The following is an 11,073-nucleotide window of genomic DNA, read 5'->3' on the forward strand; positions in this document are numbered from 1 at the left end:
GTGCTAAGCCATTCATGAAGGATCCACTCCCATGATCCAATCACCTCCCATTGGGACCCACTTCCAACATTGGGGATTATGGTTTGACATGAGATTTGGGCGGGGACACAGATCCAAACTGTATCAACCAACATGATTTCACTGTGGCAGGAAACACTTGCCCAGAAAGCTAAAGATTGCAAGTAACTTTAGTGTTTGTTTTAGGAATTTCCCCTGAACTTACTTAAAACTGCCTAACTTTGGTAGATTGCATCAAATGACTGTTAACTCACCTTGCTATCTCCATGATCTTGGATTATATCATGATCCTATTCAATCTTAGACTTCCCCACACTGAAAGACCTTCCTTAAACCAGACTCTTAAACATCATAAACACTCTGAATTTATCTGTCCCACTCAGACATTGTTATGACCGCCAGGGTAGTGCTTTCTCTTACTGCCATGAGCTTTGCTTTATCAACATGTTGCCTTGGTGGTATTTTATGGGAGCCAGCATTCGATAAGCTGCAGTTTTCTTTTCCACACTATGTAGTTGCTCCAGTCCTATTTTATCCAATATTCATCCATCCATCCATCCAGCCAGCCAGTCAGCCACTGATTTATTTATTCATTCAACATATACTTATTGAGTGCCTACTATATGTTTAGCGCCCTTAGACCCTGGTTTAGTGATGATGGATGATGTTACAGCCCTTGTCTTTACAGCGTTCACCCTCTCCTTCATCATTACGTCACTTTCCTGCTGCTAGGTGAAGGGGCCCAGAATATGCCATTTTGGTTTAAGGATTATTTTGAGCTGAAGGCAATTGGGAAAATACAGCCACAGGAAAAGCTCTCTGTCCTTCTTCTTTCTGCCTAAAAGCAGGCCACATTTCCCTTTGTAAAGGTAACATAAATTTCCACTTGTAAAGGAATTGTGAAGTGGTGCCTCTCTCCAACACCAGAAGAGAAGAATAACTGTTAATCACTGGAGATGACTTATCACTGGAGACAGTACCAAGGTGAGTCTGCCTAACAAATCCAACTATTCATCCCTTATCTACTGTACATTTCTTAGTTATCTTTCCACAATTTACCACTCCTAGAAGCCTAAATGATCTGCTTTCCTTTGTCTAGTCACTTCACAATTTATCACCCTTTGTTAAAATGGTATATAAACCCCTGAGTCTGACTACTTTTTTGGGGTCTTCTTCTTTTTTGTCTTTTGAGATAGAGTCTCACTCTATTGCCCAGGCTGGAGTGCAGTGGCACAATCTCAGCTCACTGCAACCTCTGCTTCCCAGGTTCAAGTGATTCTCCTACCTTAGCCTCCCAAGTCAAGTAGCTGGGACTTACAGGTGCACATCACCACACCCAGCTAATTTTTGTATTTTTAGCAGAGACAGGTTTTCACCATGTTGGCCAGGCTAGTCTTGAACAACTACCCTCAAGTGGTCCACCCGCCTCAGCCTCCCAAATTGCTGGGATTACAGGCAAGAGCCACCGTGCCCAGCCTGTGGTCTTATTTTCTGTGAGGCCTCCTGTGTAAGAAAAAATATTAGCATCAAATAAAATTCTTATATATTTCTCTTGTTAATCTGGCTTTTATCCATTTAATTTGCAGGCTTCAGTAACTGAACATAGGAGGGTAGACAAAATGTTTTTCTTCCTCTATGTAGGGAACATGGAGACTAAGAAGTACTTTCTCCTTGAATTGATTTGTAAGTGGAACTTTCCAACAGCAAAACAGCTGGATCTTTGTGCTTTTAAAATCTGGACTCTGGACTTGATCTTCAGAAGAACAGGAAGCAAGGTGTTTGCACTGAGTTTGACATGCACAATAGTGATTAATTGACTTGTCAGTGCTGGGCTTTCTTGCCTCTAAGGTCCTGCCTCTTGCTTCTTTTGCCCTGGTGTTAATCCCATGCAGCTGGTGCAGAAACAGAACCAAGAGCTTGGAAGTCACAAGGTGGCCCCACCCCAACTAGGACTGTTCTTTCGAAGCCCAGTGCCCAGTTGGTGAAATGACCCACCAGCATTGCACAGGAGAGCCTCAGAGAGATATGTCCAGGATATACGATCAGTCTGGTAGGTAAGGGGCCCTTATCAGAGGCTTTGCCAAGAGATACGACCTGCCAAGCTGGTTTGTAAACCAGCTCTAGCTGCTTCGGAGTGATCGTGGTATATCTGGATGAACACAAATCTGGACACTCAAACGAATCTCTTGATGTTGGTTTTCTTTCAATTTAAAAAGATATTTTGTCTGGGAATGTGGTTCACGCCTATAATCCCAGCACTTTGGGAGACTGAGGTGGGCGGATCACTTGAGGCCAGGAGTTCAAGACCAGCCTAGGCAACATGGTGAAACCCCATCTGTACTAGAAATAAAAAATTAGCTGGGCGTGGTGGCACATGCCTGTAATCCCAGCTACTTGGGAGGCTGAGGCAGGAAAATTGCTTGAGCCCAGGAGATGGAGGTTGCAGTGAGCCAAGATCATCGCACCATTGCACTCCAGCCTGGGCAACAGAGTGAGACTCTGTCTCAAAAAACAAACAAACAAACAAAAAAAGATGTTTCACTTTTCTTCCCTTTTTATCTTTTTTTTGCAGCTGGTTCTTAGATATTCTCCAGCCCAGCTTATTTATCTTGTGAGCTTCAGGCAGCTTACTCTTCCCCCAACCTCTCCCATCTCTCCTTTCTCATGTGATTACATCTTTCCTTGGTAATGGAGTTTTGACTGGCCTTTTGTATAATGCTAAGTCACCATGAGACAGAATGTTTCCCTCCGTATTTTTATCAGGCACTTTTGTTTCCTGAGCTGTTTTTCTAAGTGTGTGTGTTTCTGGTTTTGCTTCTGGTTGGCAAATAGGTCCGATATTCAGGGAGAAGATTGGATACTATGATGTGTCAATTGATCTTTAAAAGAAATAAGCAAAAGTTGATCACATGCTGAAGCTCAGGGCCAATGCAGATCTGCCTCCCAAGAGGCCAATCAGTTTCAATTAAGGAGATTAAAAGTCCCGAGTGCACAGAGGCTCGGTCACGTGTTTCTGGATGCCGGTCTCCTCCAGCAGCCTGAGAGCAGGCAGTGGAGTCCAGAGTGCTGGACTGAGCCCTTTGGGCCAATGTCAAGATGATAAACAATAAGGAGAGGATACTAAAGGAAAAGCTAGCTGATGGGACTCAGTGATTCCTCACAGGGACGTACTAGCAGCGTGGGCAGACCTTCCTTCTACAGGACTGACTTGCTCGGTGCAGGGTGTTTGGCAGGGCTATCCTCAACCCCATCAAATATCCTAGTGGCTCTGGATCCAAGCCACTGTGCCGACCAACCCAAATCCAACCCTAAACAAAAGTGACGCCCCTGCACATTTCCTAGTGGACAGATGCCCCCTTGGTATCCAACAGCCCCACCTCTGATTTGCTCTCTACGTGGAGAGGAGGTCTTGTGTGACTCCCAGGTAGAGAACTGATTTGCCTTGTCCAGACCCTCCTCGCAGGATTCTAGGGTTCCGTGTTCCCTGACTGTCAGGGGCTTTGTAGAGCCTCAACCACTGAGGGGCAAGGGCAGGGGTGACAGAGGAGGGAGAAGGGTGGACTGGCAAGGCCTGGCTGAAACTGAGGTGGAAGAGAGGGGCTTTCGCATCGTATAGACAGGGCTGGACCTATCTCTGACTCTTATGGGCTCTGCATTGGCCCTGAGCTTCAGCATGTGATCAGATTCTGCTTATTTCTTTGTAAGACAGTTTGGTATACCAGATGTCAAGTCTGAGCCCAGACTGAAAGTGAGCTTCACTTTTGAAGTTTCTAAAAAAGAAGCCACCACCCACCTCACGGGTGTTATGCCAAGCTCACAGGAGGTGGTGTGTGTACATAAAGTGCACAATAGTCCCTTGCCAGCCCTCTACTGTAGGCAGCTATCCAGTGACACTAGACAGGCAGGTGGGGGCAAAAATCCCACTCAGCTCCCTGGATGTGTGGTCTGAATGTTTGTATGCCTTCAAAATTTCTGTGTTAAAATCTTAACCCCTGAGGTGATGGTATTAGGAGATCAGCCTTTGGGAAGTGATTAGGTCCCAAGGGTGGAGTCTTCGTGAATGGAATTGGTGCCCTTATAAAAGAGGCCCAAGGGAACCCTCTCACCCCTTCCACCGTGTGAGGACACGGCATAAAGGCACTGTCTATGAAGCAGAAAGCACACCCTCACCAGACACCAAATCTGCCTTGATCTTGGACTTCTTGGATCTCCAGCCTCCAGAACGATTCGATTTCTGTGTTGAGAAGCCACCCAATGTATGGCGTTCTGTTACAGTAGCCCTAAGATACCAGAGCTGGTGATCTGTTTTAGAAGCTGACAGATCAATGTATTTTGAGGGTTCAGTGAACATGCCCTGTCAACCATGAATGCTGTGCAAATGTCAGGTCTGTGGGATAGCACAGGGGCAGGAGTGAAACAGGGCCATAAACAATAAGGAGATAAGGGAGGCAGGGAAGCAGGAGGGACTGAGCTGGGCCTTCAGGCTGGGTCTGGTTGGTCCCCGAGGGCAGAAAGGAGTAGGAGCATTTCAGGCGGGGGAGTAGCATGCGGCTGGTGGAAACCACAGGTATCTCTTGGGCAGGAAAGTTAAGTGGGCTGGGATGAAAGCCAGTCGGACAGAGGCCTGTGGATGGGAGCAACTGCAAAGACACGCTCAGGTTTCCCAGGCAAATGACAGGAGCCCAAAACCACAGTTAGCCCGGTCTCGGGGTGAGATCCTCATGCAGGCCCTCTTCCTTCTCTTTGCTGTCTTTTGGTTACTTTCTTATTACCAGGATGGCCTCGAAAATGGAGTGGGAAGAGGGTGGGGTTCTACATGAGTCTATGTCAGGGCCTGGCTGCTTGTTTGGTTATCTAAAGCAGGGGTCCCCAACACCTGGGCCATGGACTGGTACTGGCCGGTGGCCTGTTAGGAACCAGGCCCACACAGCCAGAGGTGAGTGGCGGGCGAGCAAGCAAAGCTTCATCTGTGTTTACAGCTGCTCCCCATCGTTCACATTACAGCCTGAGCTCCGCCTCCTCTCAAATCAGCAGCAGCACAAACCTTATTGTGAACTGTGTAGCCAGGGATCTAGGTTGCACGCTTCTTATGAGAATCTAATGCTTGATGATCTGTCACTGTCTCCCGTCACCCCTGCATGGGACCATCTAGTTGCAGGAAAGCAAGCTCAGGGTTCCCACTGATTCTACATTATGGTGAGTTGTAGAATTATTTCTTTTCTTTTTTTTTTTCTCTTTGAGACAGAGTTTCACTCTTGTTGCCTAGGCTGGAGTGTAATGGCTCAATCTCGACTCACACCAACCTCCGCCTCCCGGGTTCAAGTGATTCTCCTGCCTCAGCCTCCCAAGTAACTGGGATTACAGGCATGGGCCACCATGCCCGGCTAATTTTGTATTTTTAGCAGAGATGGGGTTTCTCCTTGTTGGTTAGGCTGGTCTTGAATGCCTGACCTCAAGTGATCCACCCAGCTCAGCCTCCCAAAGTGGTGGGATTACAGGCGTGAGCCACCACACCCGGCCTAGAATTATTTCATTATATATTACAATGTAATGATAATAGAAATAAGGTGAACAATACATGTAGTGTGCTTGAATCATCCTGAAACCTTCCCCCACACCAGGACAACGGAAAAATTGTCTTCCATGATACTGGTCCCTGGTACCAGAAAGGTCGGGGACCACTCATCTAAAGGACAGGAGGGGCTGCTGTCAAAAGCACCTGCCTCAAGATACAGAGGGTGGCAGAGCCCCATACCCTCAGGGGCAGGGAGGTTCGTGCACTTGCCCGAGGTCACTGGATGGTTAATGGCAGTCTGGTTTCCTGCTGTCCAGTCAGGAGGTCCTTCTCCTATACCCCCAGCCTCGTCCCTATTTCTCCCCAGATAATTGAGAAATGAATGGCCAGAGCTGCAGGCCTAGTTTTGTGGTAAACAGTTGGAACAGCCCGGGTACAGTGGCTCACGCCTGTAATCCCAGCATTTTGGGAGGCCAAGGCAGGTGGATCACTTGAGTTCAGGAGTTTGAGACCATTCTGGCCAACATGGCAAAACCCCATCTCTCCTAAAAATACAAAAATTAGCCGGGTGTGGTGGCGTGCACTTGTACTCCCAGCTGCTCAGGAGGCTGAGGCAGGAGAATTGCTTGAACCCGGGAGGTGGAGGTTGCTGTGAGCTGAGATCACACCATTGCACTCCAGCCTGTGCACTAGAGCGAGACTGTGTCTCAAAAAAAAAAAAAAAAAATTAAATGTAAGTCAGATGCTTATGGAAGTCTTGAAACACCTCCTCCACAAAGGAATATCCCAAAAAAGTAGTTTAAAAACTATTTCAGTAGAATACAGGCTTGAGAAGGAAAAATGACTTCTACCTAATTGTAATAATAGTGAACACGTACATAGCACTCAGGCACTGCTCTGAATGCTCACAAATTAACACATTTATTCCACAGAATAACCCTATGAGGCAGGCACCAGTATTAGGATCTCCAGCTTACAGATGAGAAAATCAGCGGACAGAGGATTAAATGATTGGCCCAAGGTAACACCACTAAACCAGGGCTATGGGAGGTTGAGGCTGCAGTGAGCCAAGACCGTGCCACTGCACTCCAGCCTGAGTGACACAGCCAGATCCTGTCTCAAAAATAAACAAAAAACCCAAACCTGAGACTAAAAGCCAAGTTCTCAACTTCCAGGGCACTGTCCATCTGACTATTCCAGAAAGCCCCTTACTAAGGGTGCAGTTGGCAGCTGAGGGGCTCACGTTGGTGGCTGGACATCCCCCGTGTGGCCCTCGCAGCTGGAGAGAATCCCTGCATTTCCCGGGCTCCAGATTTTTCCATGTCATTTTATCCTTAGTGACTGAGACCGCTGTCTCAGCAGGGCTTCTCAAACTATCAGTGGTAAGGACCTAGGTTTGTTTGTTTTTGTTTTTTGTTTTTTTTTTTTGAGATGGAGATTTCGCTCTGTCACCCAGCCTGGAGTGCAGTGGCGCAATCTTGGCTCATTGCAACCTCCGCCTCCCGGGTTTAAGTGGTTCTCTGCCTCAGCCTCCTGAGTAGCTGAGATTACAGGCACATGCCACCAGGCCCAGCTAATTTTTGTATTTTTAGTAGAGATGGGGTTTCACCATCTTGGCCAGGCTGGTCTTGAATTCCTGACCTCGTGATCCACCCGGCTCGGCCTCCCAAAGTGCTGGGATTACAGGTGTGAGCCACCGCGCCCGGCCAGGACCCAGGTGTTTATTTGCAGTGGGCTCTAATATGTGATGAGAAATTGAAATTTTTGTATTAAAAAACCATAGAAAATATAAGCTCGTTTCTTTTTTATTACTAGATTCTTGCAACATAGCATTGGTGTGTTAAATGTGTGTGGGTGCTCCTGAATGCTTACTCTCACTTTCTGTGTTTGCCTCATTGTGGAGCTGGAAGCAATCTTTTGGGTCTCTTTGAGGGGCACAGTACTTTTTTTTTTTCTTTGTAGAGATGGGGACTTGCTCTGTTGCCCAGGCTGGTCTCAAACTCCTGGCCTCTAGCTATCCTCCCACCTTGGCCTCCCAAAGCACTGGGATTACAGGCATGAGCCACTGTGGCCTGTGAAAAGCACGTCCCTGCCAGCCTCTGCAGTGACAGATTCTGAAACTTCCAGAGACAAAATGTCACAAGCACTAACCCGGCCAGGTCCTGGCTGGACCTTTCCCTGTGGTTACCTTGGAAGGAGAGGAGTTCAAGGCCATTTGGTTACCTCTCTCACATTGTGTACCAGCAAAGCACAGGCCTTAGAAACTCAAGAGCAAATGCATTCCCCTCACTCGTGAGCCGTGTGAGCTTGGGGCAGGTTCCTGACCTGTCTGTGCTTCACTTTCGCCATCTGGCAGATGGAGAAGGCGATGCCTTCCGCTCAGGGAGGCGGTAAAGGTGAGATGCGATCGTGCCTGGAAAGTGCTCAGTACAGCGTCTCGTTACTCTCTGTTCCTCTTTGTCCACAAAAGGACTTGAGTTAGGGCTGCTGGGAACAGGTGGGACTTGGGGGAGAGGGCGGCGTGGCTGTGAGCCTTATAAGAACAATGTGGCCCTCTTGAACAAAATGTCAGAACAGAGGGTCTGGGTGGGCATAGCCTCCACAAATCCACATGTGAGTGGGATTTCCCAGGAAAAACTTCCCCCAGCCACAGATTGTTGAGAGAAAGGTAGGAGCTCAACTCAACCTCAGACCAGTTGGCCAAGAAGGCTCCAATTTCACACCCTCCACTGAGATTTGCTGGGGAGGAAGCCTGATGCTGTGTCTCCAGGGTATCTAGGACAGACGTGGGGTGTGTAAGCACCAAATAACCGGTCAGTCTGTGGTTTCTGGATTTGGCATCGTTAGCTTCAGAAGCACTGTCTTGGGGTGTAGAGCTCAGGATCAGAACACCTCAGGCCTCTGAATCATCATGGGTAAGGCAGCTGCAATGGCCCAGGTATTAGTATGCTCAGGCTGCAGCCACTTAAAGCAACAGAAATGTATTTTCTCACCATTCTGGAGGCTGGAAGTGCAACTGAAGGTGTCTGTAGGGCTGGTCCTTCTAAGGACTGTGGGGGAAGGGTCTGCTCTAGGCCTCTCTCCTGGGCTTGCAGATGGCTGTCTTTTCTCCGTGGCTTCACAGTTCTCTTCCCTCTGTGTGTGTCTGTGTCAAAATCTTCTTCTTGCAATTGGAACACCAGGTTTTAGAATTAGCATTAGGGCCTACTCTAATGTCTTCATTTTTAACTTAATGATTTCTGCAAAGACCCTATCTCCAAACCCGCTTGCATTCTGAGCCACTGGGGCTTAGGATTTCAACATATGGATTCTAGGAGATTGAAGGGGGCCCATAATTCAGTCTAACAGCCCCTCACCCTCCTGGCTTCTGCAGAACCAAACAAACCATCCAAAGGCTGATCAACAACAACAAAAAACAAGCTTTCAGACCAACAGGAGAAGACAAGATTGCAATGCTTTCATAACAATGTTGCTTTATTGATGCAATGCAAGGAAAACTACATTAGAATCTATTGATTCTCTCTCTCTTTTTTCTTTTTAGATGGAGTCTTGTTCTGTCACGCAGGCTGGAGTGCAGTGGCGTAATCTTGGCTCACTGCAACTTTCACCTCCTGGGTTCAAGTGATTCTTGTGCCTCAGCCTTCGGAGTAGCTGGAATTACAGGCACCTGCCACCATGCCCAGCTAATTTTTGTATTTTTAGTAGAGATGGGGTTTCACCATGTTGGCCAGGCTGGTCTTGGACTCCTGGCCTCAAGTGATCCCCCTGCCTCAGCCTCCCAAAGTGTTAGGATTACAGGTGTGAGCCACTGCGCTGGGCCTCTATTGATTGTCTTTGAGATCGACAGTAAACTAAGAGATGAGCCTGGGATCCCCCAGATTCTGTCTTCAGTATGTTAAGGCTCTGCCTATAACTGTGCTCAGCCTTCCCAGTGTGGCTGAATGTGGGAGTTAGGGCATGTCATGTAATCTTTCCAAGTTGAAATTTATTGATAAAGCCCAGATAACAAAATTAACTTCTATTTATCTCCCTAGGTGTTCTGAGCCTTAAGGTATGGTTGCAGCGATGACGCATTGCAGAACCAAAGGAATTTGTCCTTAGGATAGACCATCCAAAGGCCGATCAACAGCAACAAAAAACAAGCTTTCAAACCAACAAGAGAAGACATGATTGCAGTGCCTTCATAACGACATTGCTTTATTGATGAAATGCAAGGAAAACTACGTTAGAATCTACTGATTCTCTTTGAGATCTAATAATACGCTTTATTCAAATCTTATTCACAAACCACTTCCTCCACGGGTCTTTCACAGGAACTGAAATTGGCCAGTTACAAACAGAATTGGTTCTACTGTCCTTTGAAATCACAGAAGCCGACATGTTTTAGAATACAAAAGACACCAAGCTTTCTTTGGGAAACACGTCCTGTTTGGAAAAAAACAACTCACTTCTTAACAAAAATTGAAAGCACGCCTAACTTCAGATTTATTTGATTACAGAGTCTTTCTCAGGGCTAATCAGTTTTAGAACAGGTTCTTATTGGCACCAGAGAGCCAATAAAAAGTCCAGGAGAGAAGAGGTAACACAACAACTTAGGGAAACAAGGTTGTTCATTTTTTTAAACAGTATTCATATTTATACTGCTGAGCAAAATTATTTATACACACCCTGTAGGTTTTGCATCTTCAGAATTTGTTAGCATTCAGAGGATGATAACCTGTACCTTGACTTATTTGTGAAAAAATATGTAGATGACACCTGGTGGAGTTTATTGAAACTATTATTCAGGTGTAGAGCCAGAGAAACTCAGCAGAAAGGGAAGCCAGGTTTTTAGATGTCACAATGGATGGTTAAAAATTTCAGCTTTGGGGCAACATTATAATACTCAAATTATTTGCCTCTGGTCCTCGTTTTCTCCATCTCTAGCATCGGTTCTGAACTCAGGGTTTTCTGTAAATATTAAATGGCATAACGCATGCTGAGAGATCTGTGTGGGCCCTCCCAGGGTTAAGAATCCAATAAATGTTAGCTCATGTATCATCATTATTACAGAGAATCTTTGCATGTTTATATTTCATCTTTGGAAAAGAATTAAATTCGTTGAAAAAAAAGGAGAGTAAGTCTCAGGCCTCCCTAGCATGTGCTCTTTCTCAGTTGTAAGAAGGGACATTGTCTCCCCACGCCCCCAGCATGGAACCGGCAGGATGGAGGGGCTGGTTAGCAGGCAGGGTAAGGAAATGCACAGAGGTTTCACTTTTTCTGTCTTCCCTGCGCAGGTTCAGCATTTGGCTTGATAACTTGTGAATTCCAAGATCAGAAGACCCGCCGGAATTGAATTACCAGTGCCCCAATCTTTCCAAATTCCATAATAATTTTTTAAAAAGTTAATTAATTAATTACTTTTTTTGAGACAGGGTCTCGCTCTGTTGCTCAGGTCGGAGTACAGTGGCACGGTCTCAGCTCCGCCTCCTGGGTTCAAGGGATTCTCCTGCCTCAGCCTCCCGAGTAGTTGTGATTACAGGTGTGCGCCACCATGCCTT

The 11,073-nt window shown here is 46.6% G+C and overlaps 1 long non-coding RNA gene across 1 annotated transcript; it reads left to right on the forward strand.

The window, feature by feature from the left end:
- Positions 1–842: 842 nt before the first annotated feature.
- On the forward strand, positions 843–10,635 carry LOC134759169 (uncharacterized). Its single transcript, XR_010135100.1, has 3 exons — positions 843–1,002; positions 1,660–2,068; positions 9,568–10,635. It is a non-coding gene; the product is annotated as an uncharacterized lncRNA (long non-coding RNA).
- The last annotated feature ends 438 nt before the right edge of the window (positions 10,636–11,073 follow it).

The sequence above is a fragment of the Gorilla gorilla genome, chromosome 8, assembly GCF_029281585.2.
Source record: "Gorilla gorilla gorilla isolate KB3781 chromosome 8, NHGRI_mGorGor1-v2.1_pri, whole genome shotgun sequence".
Lineage (NCBI taxonomy): Eukaryota > Metazoa > Chordata > Mammalia > Primates > Hominidae > Gorilla > Gorilla gorilla.